Below are 12,278 nucleotides of genomic sequence, written 5' to 3'. Positions count from 1 at the left end.
ACAAACAAGACAGGAGCAGGTAGTCTGGAAGAGGGCACAGGACTGAAGACTACCAGTAAGGGTAATGTAAAGGACAAAAAGAGAAAGAGGGAAAATAATATATAGATCTGACAAATAAAATCCAAAAGATAAGAGGGTAAATTCAAAAAATACTTCTAAAATAATAACTCTGAATGTTAACGGAATAAGTGTGCCAATTAAAAGATGCAGATTGGCAGAATGGATTAGGAAATATAATCCATATATATTCTGCTTACAAGAGACTCATCTTAGACACAAGGATACAAATAGAATGAAAGTGCAAGGATGGAAAAAGATGTTCTATGTAGCTTTAACCAAAAGACAGTAGTAGGAGCTATACTAATATCAGAAAAAAATAGACTTTAAATGTAAAGACATCATAAGAGACAAAGAAGGGCACTATATATTAGTAAAAGGAACAATTAACCAAGAAGAAATAATCATAAATGTCTATGCTCCCAATCAAGGAGCTCCAAAGTACTCGAGAAAGATGTTGGCAAAACTGAAGAGAGTGATAGATGTTTCAACAATAATAGTAGGACCTCTCCTGCAACCCTCCTGAGCACTACCTCCCTCTCCCTGTTTCCTGCAGGCTGTTGCCAGCGCCTAAAGGTTAGATGCTTTAACCTCCGTACCCAGGCTAACCTCGTCCCCCATCCATAGTGCCACAGAGCCTCATCCCACCCCACCCTGAGCTCTAGACATCAGATTATGATACGCCTAGACCCCCGTATGTGCACAGGCCCCCAGTCACATCATTCATCTCTGGAAATGTCAGTTTAAAGCAGTCCTAGAACCTCACATGTGCATGGCCCTCAGTCACATACCCAGCTCTGAGAAAGTGCTGACCTGCGCAGCCAGGTCATATCCGCCCACAACAAACGATGGCATAACACCAACCTGCTGCCACAGCTCTACACATGTGCACAAACAGCCCTGTGCCCCAGACCAGTGCACACCAGGGTTACACCCCCCCCCCAGACCACTGCACCCACAAAGCTACATTCTCCCTGGATGCTGGGTGCCCGCGTTCACAAGCACCAGCATAACATCCCCAACCTGAACCTATACCTGCCCTGAAATGAATCACTGCACAGATGTGCCCCACCCTGTACCCTGCTCCCTGCTGCACATCCATCCTGTAACACAAGGCCCTATACTACTGAAAGAAATCAACTCCCAAAGTAAATCAATCAAGATATTTACATGCAAAAAAAAAAAAAAACACAGAAGGTCACTAAGCATTTCACGATGCAGACAGATACAGCCCTGCCCAACAACAAATTAAAATACCAGAGGAGATGCAGACTTTGGAACAACTAATCAAAGATGTTCATATAACTCTAATAAAATAAGTGGGATGGCAAATGACATAAAGGAGATCAAGAAGACAGCAGAAGAGCATAAAGAGGAATTTGAAAGAATAAACAGAAAAACAGCAGATATCACAGAGATTAAAGATTCCCTTGACCAAACAAAAAACATACTAGAGGCACACAACACCAGATTTGAAGAGACAGAAGAAAGAATAAGCAATATAGAGGAAAGGATAACTGACTTCAAAGACTCAAAACAACAGATGGCAAAAAAAAAAAGATGGAAAAATTTGAATTGGATCTCAGGAAAATGACAGACAAAACAAAACACACAAATATAAGAATCATTGGCGTCCCAGAAGGAGAAGAGAGGAGTAAAGAGCTAGGAAGAGTGGTTGAGGATATAATGGGGGAAAATTTCCCAACCCTTATAAAGGACATAAATACAGAAGTCAAAGAAGCCCAATGAACTTCAAACAGAATAAATACAAATAAGCTTTCCCCATGACACATACTAAACAATAATAGTAGGAAACTTTAATACACCATTCTCCTCTATAGACAGGACAATCAGACAGAGGATCAACAAGGAAATAGAGAAGTTAAACATTTTGATAAATGAGCTAGACCTAACAGACATATATAGGTCGTTATAACCCAAAACACTAGGATATATATTCTTCTCTAGTGCCCATGGAACATTCTCCAGGATAGATCATATGCTAGGACACAAAACAGGTCTTTATAAATGTAAAAACACTGAAATTATTCAAAGCACTCTCTCTTATCACAATGCAGTGAAGCTGGAAATCAATAGCCCCCAAAGAACAAGAACTTTCACAAATATACGGAGATTAAACAACATGCTCTTAAACAATAAATGGGTCAAAGAAAAAATTGCTAGAGAAATCAGTAGCTATCTGGAGACAAATGAAAATGAGAATACAAGATATCAGAACTTATGGAATGTGTCAAATGCAGTGCTGAGAGGAAAATTTATTGCCCTAAATGTCTACATTAAAAAACAAGAAAAAGCAAAAATGGAGGACTTACCTGCTCACCTGGAGGAACTTTAGAAAGAAGAGCAAACTAATCCCAAAGCAAATAGAGAAGAGAAATAACAAAGATTAAAGGAGAGTTATATGAATGGGAGAACAAAAGAACAATAGAAAGAATCAATAAAACGAAAAGTTGGTTCTTTGAGAAAATCGATGGGCCACTAGCAAGGCTGACAAAGAAAAAAAAGAGGATGCAAATAAAGAAATCAGAAATGACAGGGGGGTCATTACCACAGACCCTGAAGAAATAAAAGAAATCATAAGATGATACTATGAATAATTATACACTAACAAACTAGACAGCTTAGATGAAATGGGCAAACTTCTGGAGACACAGAAACAAGCTACACTGACTCAGGAAGAAACAGAAGATCTCAACAAACCAATACAAGTAAAGAGATTCAATCAGCCATCAAAAATCTTCCTACAAAGAAAAACCCAGGGCCATGTGGCTTCACAGGGGAATTTTATCAAACATTCCAAAAAGAACTAATGTCAATCCTGCTCAAAGTTTTCAAAAAATTAGGAAAAAAGAATACTTCCTAATACATTGTATGAAGCTAACAATATTTTAATACCAAAACTGAGTAAAGATGCTACAAGAAGGGAAGACTACAAACAATCTCTCTAATGAACATAGATGCAAAAAATCTCAACAAAATATTAGAAAATCGAATCCAACAGCACATTAAAAGAATTATGCACCACGACCAAGTGGGGTTTATACCAGGAATGCAAGGATGGTTCAACATGAGAAAATGAGTTAGTGTAATACACATATAAACAAATCGAAAGGGGAAAATCACATGATCATCTTGACTGATGCTAAAAAGATATCTGACAAAATTCAACATCCTTTTCCGACAAAAACACTCCAAAAGGAAGGACTCAAAGGTAAATTCCTCCACATGATAATAGGCATACATGAAAACCCGATAGCCAGCATTGTAGTCAATGGCAAGAGGCTGAAAACTTCATGCCTAAGACTGGAAATGAGACAAGGATGCCCTATGTCACCACCATTATTCAACATTGTACTAGAAGGTCTAGCAAGAGCAATCAGGCAAGAAAAAGAAATGAAAGACATCCAAATTGGAAAGGAAAAAGTAAAGCTTTCACTATTTGCAAATGGCATGATACTGTACTTGGAGAATCCTGAGAAATCTACAACAAAGTTACTTGAGCTAATAAACAAATTCAGCAAGTTGGCAGGTTATAAAGTTAATGTACAAAAATCAGTAATGTTTCTATAGCCAAGCAACGACCAAATGGAGGAGACGATTTAGGAAAAAAATCCATTCAAAATAGCAGCTAAAAGAAACAAGTATCTAGGAATGAACTAAACTAGGGATGAACACAGAACTATATAACATTGTGAAAGAAATCAAGGAAAATCTAAATAAGTGGAAAGACACTCCCTGCTCATGGACAGGAAGGTTAAATGCAGTTTAAAAAAAAATGAGAAGTTAAAAATAAATAAATACATACATTTTAAAAAGAGGGAAAAAAAGAAAGAATGAAATATGTGAAAAAAAATTAAATAAGTAAATACATAAATGCCATTAAGATGTCAACTCTACCAAAATCGATCTACAGATTCAACATGATACAAATCAAAATTCTATCAACCTTGTATAATGATAGAGCTTTCACAAGTGACTGTGTGATTGCGAAAACCTTGTTTTGATGCTCCTTTTATCTACAGTATGGAGAGATGTATAAAAATACAGATTAAAAATAAATAATAGGGGGAACAAATGTTAAAATAATTTGGGTAGAGGGAAATACTAGTGGTCAATGAGAAGGAGGGGTAAGGGGTATGGTATGCATGAGTTTTTTCTTTTTATTTCTTTTTCTGGAGTGATGTAAATGTTCTGAGAAATGATTATGGTGATGAATATACAACCAAGTGATGATATTGTGAGCCACTGATTGCATACCAAGTATGAATGTTCATATGTTAAGAATGTTTGCATTATATGTTGAGTGATTTTATTAATAAAAAATTTTTTTTAATTCTATCAACCTACTGTGAAGACTTGGAAAAGCTAGTTATCAAATTTATGAAGAAAGGAAAGAGACCCTGAATAGCTAAAAGCATCCTAAAAAAGAAGAGTGAAGTGGGAGAATGAACACTCTATTGGTTTTAAAATTTATTATAAAGCCATAGTGGTCAAAACAGCATGGTAGTAACACAAAGATAGAAGTACTGACAATGGAATTAAATCTAGAGCACGGAAATAGACCACCAAATCTATGGTAAATTGATCTTTGACAAGGCCCCCAAGTCCACTGAACTGAAACAAAATAGTCTTTTCAAAAATTGAGCATGGGAGAACTGGATATCAATAACCAGAAGAACGAAAGAGGACCCTTACCTTACACCCTCACCCTATATAAAAATTAACTCAAAGTGGGTCAAACACCTAAACATTAAGAACCAGTACCATAAAGCTCCTAGAAGAAAATGTAGGGAAACATCTTCAAGACCTTAGTAAAAGGAGGTAGCTTCTAAACTTTACACCAAAAGAACAAGCTACAAAAGAAAAAATACGTAATGGGAACTCCTCAAAAAAAAATACTTTTGTGCCTCAAACGACTTTGTCAAAAAGGTGAAGAGACAGCCAACTCAATGGGAGAAAATACTTGGAAATCACACATCGGGTAAAGGTTCAATATTCTGTATGCATAAAGAAAACTTACAACTCAACAATGAAAGAATAAGCAACCCAGTTATAAAATGGGCTAAAGATATGAATAGACACTTTTCTGAAGAGCAAATACAGATGGCTAAAAGCACATGAAGAGATGCTCATTCTCATTAGCTATAACGAAAATGCAGAGCAAGACTACAATGAGATACAACCTCACACCTCTAAGAATGGCTGATATTAAACAAACAGGAAACTACAAATGTTGGAGAGTATGTGGAGAAATTGGGACACTTAATGCACTGCCGGAGGGATGGGAGAGCCACTATGGAAGACAATTTGATGATTCCTTAGAAAACTAAATATTGAGTTGCCCTATGATCCGGCAATACCACTACTTGGTATATACCCTGAAGAGCTGAAAGCAGTGACACAAGCAGACATTTGCACACCAATCTTCACAGCAGCATTATTTGCAATAGCCAAAAAATGGAAACAATCTAAGGGCACATCAACAGACGAGTGGATTTACAAAATGTGATATAAATATACAATGGAATATTATGCAGCATTAAGACGAAATGAGGTACTGAAGCACATGACAAAATGGATGAGCCAGGAGGCTATAATGCTGAATGAAATAAGCCAGACATAAAAGAACAGATACTGTATGATTCTACTTTTATGACCACGTGTATTTATAATACACAATATAGGGGACCTAGAGAAACTCAGAAGCTAGAGATGGGGGAATGGTTAGCTAATGAGGTTGAACTTAAATGTAAGGGAGTAGATAGAAGTGAAGGTGGTTCTATAAATAATATTACCATATTGAAGGTGAACATGATTGAAATGAGGTTTATAGATCATGTGTCCCGCTGATTAACACTACAAATATAAATAAGTTCATGCATGAACTACTGCAAAGGTATGAATCTTCTACAAGAATGTATAAGTTCGGGGTATGGGGGAAACTGCTATTTCATGCTATGGGCTATGTTTAATAGGAAAACATCAACAGTACGACAGCACACTGGGGTAAATAATGAGAGGGATGACAAGAGTTAAGGGGAGGTTTAGACTTTCTATTTGGTGAGGGTGTTTTTACTGGTTACCTCTCTCAGGAACAACGAAATTATCTAAAATTGAGAATGCTGAAGGACTACTGACTTTGGACATGAAACCTAATGAATGCAGGTGGCTGAAGGATGCACTGACTGAGAAGTAGATTGGTGAACAACGTTGTAAACATATGATCAAATACTGTGCTGCGACAAAAAGGAACGGACTTGTAAGGCATGCAACACTGCGAATGGACCTGTGGGAAATTTGGTGAGGCAAAATAAGCCAAAAACGAAAGAGCAATTACTGTATAATCTCCTTTAGAAAATGCTTATAAGAAAACAGGGACCTAGATTGTAAGCTCTTATAGCAGTCACATTTTTAATCTGGAGTGATAATTATTATTTCTGGATTTTGAGAGGTTCTTTTATATATGTATAACCTGGTATTTAGAGATAAGAAAGAGGCTGTTCAGGTTGGGATTAAGGTAATTCAGAACACAAGGATAAGAAGACTATCTATATTTTAGAACCTCACCTACTCTTTGAGACCAAAGGAAGAAAGGTTTATTTTGTCCGGAGCCTAAATTTTCTATAGGACATAATCTAATTCAACCTGTCTGGATAGCTCATTTAAGCATTCAAAACACAGGGAGCCCAGAATAAGAATGAGAGCCTTTAATCCCATAGAGTTTAATGTAATGTCTGGATACATCCCAGAGTATTATCAAGCAGATAATCAAAAAAGCATTTGCAAAGCCTCTTGAAGGGTGGGAGAAAAATGTAGAACTATTCAACTTTACCACCAGGGAAACCCCCAATACTGTATCAAAAATTAGGGACGCCCAAACCAATAAGCCAAGAACTTGACCTTGAACCTTGCTCTTGTGAAGCTTACATATGTAGCGGAGATGCTTAGCCTACCTGTAGGTATGCCTAAGCATTACCTCCAGAGGACCTCTTTTGTTGCTCATATGTAGCTTCTATCTCTCCAAGGCCAATTCTGCAAGCGAAACCATTGCCCTCCCCCCTACATGGCACATGACATCCATGGGTGAAAGTCTCCCTGGCAGCGTGGAACATGACTCCCACAGATGAGCCTATCCCTGGCACCAAGGGATCAACAATGCCATCCTGAATAAAAGGGGGAAAAGAAGGGTCACAAATAAGGTATCAGTGGATAAGAGAGTTCAAATAGAGTTGAGAGGCTACTCTGGAGGTCACTCTTATGCAAACTTCAGTTAGACATTGCTACCTGTCATAAACCAAACCATTCCTGCCAATTTTAAAAATACCTAGGGCATTATATAAGGTTCTATAGAGGTTCCATGCACTACGGTAACTTTCCAGAAACCTACAACTGCCAGATGGGTCCCTGGACCAGGTTAAGTCCTGAAATGCAGAGGGACCAGCCTCTCCAGAACATCAACTAGTTTCATGTTCCTGTCCCATATTACATACAACCCCTTCCAACATGAAAAGTTAGAATGGGCATAGCGCAAATACCCCTAAAAAGTGGGAAAAGGATCAAAAGTGGTGGTGGATTTATACAGAGAAGGTAAGGTTTAACAAATGAGTATGACTGCTGAATCAAAAATTGATATTTCTTTTAGTCTCCAGTATCTTAGCGCAGCTTTAAATAAAAACCTAAAATTGTGGAATTGTAATCCATACCAAACTTTGAAATCTGCTCTATATCTAATTGCTGCAACATGCTTTGAAATTTATTGTTTTGTCATATATGTTATTTTTCACAAAAAAGAAAAAAATGTCAATTAGTGATGATAAATGCACAGCTATATGATGATATTGTGAACCACTGACTGTACACTTTGGATGATCACATGGTATGCGAATATAATATATACACCAATTTAAAAATAAATAATTTTAAAAGATCAAAGGAGGGTGCATGGGTGGTTCACTGGCTAGAATGCCTGCCTTTCATGCAGGAGACCCAGGTTCGATTGCCAGACCATGTACCGAAAAAGAAAAAAAAAGATCAAAGGAGAAGATGGAGTTACAAAAGAGAAGATAGGATTTAACAAATGAGTATGATTCCTGAATCATTATCTTGATATTCCTTTTAGTCTGCAGTGTTTAGGGGAAGCCAGAAGGAAAAATCTAAAATTGTGGAACTGTAACCCATACCAAACTCTGAAATCTGCTCTATATCTAACTGTTGTAACGTGCTTTGAAATTTACTGCTTTTTGTATATATATTTTTTTCATAATAAATAATAGAAATACCAGCAATGCAAATGAGCAATGTCTATAAAGGAATATAGACCATAACCAATGGAAATTCATCTCAAGAATTCAAGATTCTTTAACATATGAAAGTCAGAAAATATTATATACAAAATCAGTAGAATAAAGAACAAAAATCACATGAGTATCCAATGGATAGAGAAAAAGCATTTAACAAAATCCAATACCCTTTTGTGCCTTAAACACTCAGCACACTAGAAATAAAAAGGAACTCCCTCAACCTGATAGAGGCCACCTACAAAAAATCCACAGCAAAGATAACACTCAATAGTGAAAAACTGAATGTGTTCCTCCTAAGATCAAAGACAAGACAATGATGATCACTCTCAACACTTCTATTCAATATTGCACTGGAGGTCCTTCCTGGGAAAATTAGGCAAAAAAAAATCCAATGAAAAAATAAGGCAGAAAGTTAAAAAGGATTAGATAAAATCATTTCTATTCACAGATGACATAATCTCATATATAGGAAATTGTAAGGAATCCCACCAAAACCGTTAACTTTATCAGAACAACTTTGTAGGATACAAGATCATTTTGCAAAATTTCATTGTGAAGAAGCTTCAGGGCTCTGTCCCCCAACAGACATTTTGAACAACAGACAAAACCTGACAGAAACATCTCTATCAAACAGTTAAAGGACTGCAGTAACAGGGCAAATGTCAAATGAAGAAAAGGAGTAGGATGTTGTGGCACCGTTGCTGGCCCATCCCCAACCTCTCACTGATTTGGCATGGAACAAACCCATACTCCCTGTGTACTGCCTGGCCCCAGTCCAGAGGGAGCAGAGTAACCCTCATGCACATACTGGGAGCCTATGTATCTAGCCCAATCTGCCTGATGGTAGCTGGAGGGACTCATTGTCCCAGAACTTGTGCTGTGTGTAGAAAATGAATCACAGAGCTCTCCTACAGAATGATGTGGGAGAACAGTCAAGTGACTACACTGGGACAAGGTATTGCTGCCTGTAGGGCGTATAGTACAGTGTATAGACTGTGAGGAAACTGTTATCTAGGGAAGAGGGGAAATATATATCTGTGTAAACGAGGCAAACACACATGCCCAAGATGCATAAATGGAAATGATCCGGGAGGCCACTATGCTTTGGTCTGAAGCTATTTTCTAAACTCACTGTATGGCTAAACTGAAGGAGAGCACCCACAAAGGTAAATCTGCAAAGACTGGGAAAAGTGTTTCATTTTTTTTCCTTTTTTTATTAGCTTTTGGAATTCAGGGAAAGCTCTGTCATAACACTAACTGGATACATGCTTAAAGAACAGGCACCTCAGAGTCTAAGTTCCAACAATAACACATTAAAATATCAAAATACCCAGGTTTCACATTCTAAGTGCCAAGATGGTGGCTTAGCAAGGTGTGCGATTTAGTCATCCTCCAAAACAGCCAGTAAATAACCAGGAACAGTACAGAACAGCTCCTGGGGCCACATCAGTGACCAGACACACAGCGTACACCAGTCTGGACCAGTTGGACCGGCTGCGAGCCCCACCAGAACCGTGAGTTCCCCAAGCTGCAGCGGCCAGTGCCCCTCCCCAACAGGCTGCTTTCCAGAGGGAAAAGGAAAGAGACTTGACCAGCAATAGGGTCTGAGAGCAAACAAATGCCAATTGTGGAATTAATTAACAAATTCTGACAACTAAAAATAGGGCCCCTGATCAGATGGACCTGGTCCAAGCAGAGGTCTCTCATTTTTGACCTGGAGCCAAGGGGGCAGGGTTAATGGAAAAAGGGGGAAAAAAAGAGAGAAAAAGAGGTTTCTGTGGCTGTGTTTCTACAAAGGCTTGACTGCCTTTGGATACAGCAGCAGGACTTCTTAGGCTGCAACTGCCCCAGGCATAGACAGAAACAAGCTTGTTTGAGGAGCCTGTGCCTTCCCCAGGGGAGGGGTGAAGCCCAACTCAGGTGGAATCCCTCACTTAAGGAATTCAGACACCAGGGCTTGGTAATTTGAAGCCATTAAAACCAGCCTACAACCTCTCCTCCATCTCCACCATGCCCCCAGCAGGAAGAGTCTGCCCAAGTTAAAGATACTGCATCATCTTATGCCGGTGGGACCTGCAGGGAGACAAGTGCCACATACTGGGCAGGATAAGAAAAACAGAGTCCAGAGACTTCACAGGAAAGACTTTCAACCTGCTGGGTCTCACTCTCAGGGAAAACCAATGCAGGTGACTCTTCCTCCTGACAGGAGGCCAGTTTGATCTGGGAAAATCCAGTTGGGGTCTATAATACCTAAGCAGACCCTCCTACAGGCGGGGGGAGAAAGGCACCATACATGCAGGGTAAGAAACAAGAACTGAAAAATTTCCCCTCTATTAAACAAAACCTAAGCTAGAGGTCCAGAAAAAGCTAAACTGAATGTCAAAGAACAGACAGACAACAAATTCATCCAGCCAGAAAAGCCTAGGTAAAAGAAATGAAAACAATCTCCAGAATAAACTAACTAAGGTAATTAAATGCCTAGATGCTGGCAAAAAATAACAAATCACACTAGGAAAACTGAAGATATGACCCAGTCAAAAGAACAAACCAACAATTCAAATGAGGTACGGGAGTTGAAACAATTAATTCAGAATGTTGGAACAGACATGGAAAACCTGATCAAAAATCAAATCAGTGAATATAAAGGATATAAAGAAGGCAGGGAATGAACAAAAAGAAGAAATTCAAAGTCTGAAAAAACAAATCACAGAGCTTATGGGAATGAAAGGCACAGTGGAAGGGATGAAAAAAACAATGGAAACCTACAATGTTAGATTTCGAGAGGCAGAAGACAGGATTAGTGAACTGGAGGATGGAACATCTGACATCCGACAAGCAAAAGAAAATATAGGGAAAAAACGGAAAAATATGAGCAGGGACTCAGGGAATTGAATGACAATATGAAGTGCATGGATATACGAGTTGTGGGTGTCCCAGAAGGAGATGAGAAGGGAAAAGGAAGAGAAAAACTAATGGAGGAAATTATCACTGAAAATTTCCCAAACTCTTATGAAAGACTTAAAATTGCAGATCCAAGAACTGCAGAATACCCCAAACAGAATAAATCTATATAGACGTACTCCAAGACCCTTACTAATCAGAATTTCAGAGGTCAAAGAGAAAGAGAGAATCTTGAAAGCAGCAAGAGAAAAGCAATCCATCACATACAAGGGAAACCCAATAAGACTATGCGTAGTTTTCTCAGCAGAAACCATGGAGGCGATAAGACAGTGAGATGATATACTTAAATTACTAAAAGAGAAAAACTGCCAACCAAGAATTCTATATCCAGCAACACTGTACTTCAAAAATGAGGGGGAACTTAAAACATTTTCAGGCAAAAAATCACTGAGAGAATTTGTGACCAAGAGACCAGCTCTACAAGAAATACTAAAGGGAGCACAAAAGACAAATAAGAAAAGACAGGAGAGAGAGGTGTGGAGAACAGTGTAGAAATGAAGACTATCAGTAAACGTAAAAAGAAGAAAAATTATATATGACACATAGAATACAAAAGTCAAAATGGTAGAAGAAAGTACTGCCCTAGCAGTAATAACACTAAATGTTAATGAATTAAACTCCCCAATCAAAAGACATAGGCTGGTAGAATGGATTTAAAAATAGGACCCATCTATATGCTGTCTACAGGAAACGCATCTTAGACCCAAGGATAAACATAGGTTGAAAGTGAAAGGTTGGGAAAAGTCATTTCATGCAAATACAATTAGAAAGGGGGCAAGAATAACTATACTAATATCCAACAAATTAGACTTCAAATGTAAAACAGTTAAAAGAAACAAAGAAGGACACTATGTATTAATAAAAGGAACAATTTAACAAGAAGACATAACAATCATAAATATTTGTGCACCAAGCCAAAATGCTCCAAAATACATGAGG

Source organism: Tamandua tetradactyla, chromosome X (genome assembly GCF_023851605.1).
Source record: "Tamandua tetradactyla isolate mTamTet1 chromosome X, mTamTet1.pri, whole genome shotgun sequence".
NCBI lineage: Eukaryota > Metazoa > Chordata > Mammalia > Pilosa > Myrmecophagidae > Tamandua > Tamandua tetradactyla.
The sequence above is the reverse complement of the archived record's forward strand: the minus strand, read 5'-3'. Positions refer to the sequence as shown.